This window comes from Camelina sativa, chromosome 12 (genome assembly GCF_000633955.1).
Source record: "Camelina sativa cultivar DH55 chromosome 12, Cs, whole genome shotgun sequence".
Classification (NCBI taxonomy): Eukaryota; Viridiplantae; Streptophyta; class Magnoliopsida; order Brassicales; family Brassicaceae; genus Camelina; species Camelina sativa.
Window position 1 is genome coordinate 22,194,210 of NC_025696.1, and position 232 is coordinate 22,194,441.

A 232-nucleotide genomic window follows, 5' to 3' on the forward strand; every position below is an offset into this window, starting at 1 on the left:
GGTGGTGATGCTGAGTTGTGGTGGAGATCAGTGGCTGCTAGGAGAGTGCAGCGGGAGATGACTTGGGCTGACTTCGTCTTGGAGTTCAACCGCAAGTATTTCCCTAGGGAGGCATTGGACCGGTTGGAGGTGCAGTTCCTTCAGATATCTCAGAGGACGCGGTCAGTGCGGGAGTTGGATTTGGAGTTCAGTCGACTTCTATGTTATGGGGGTCGGGCTATGGAGTCTGAGG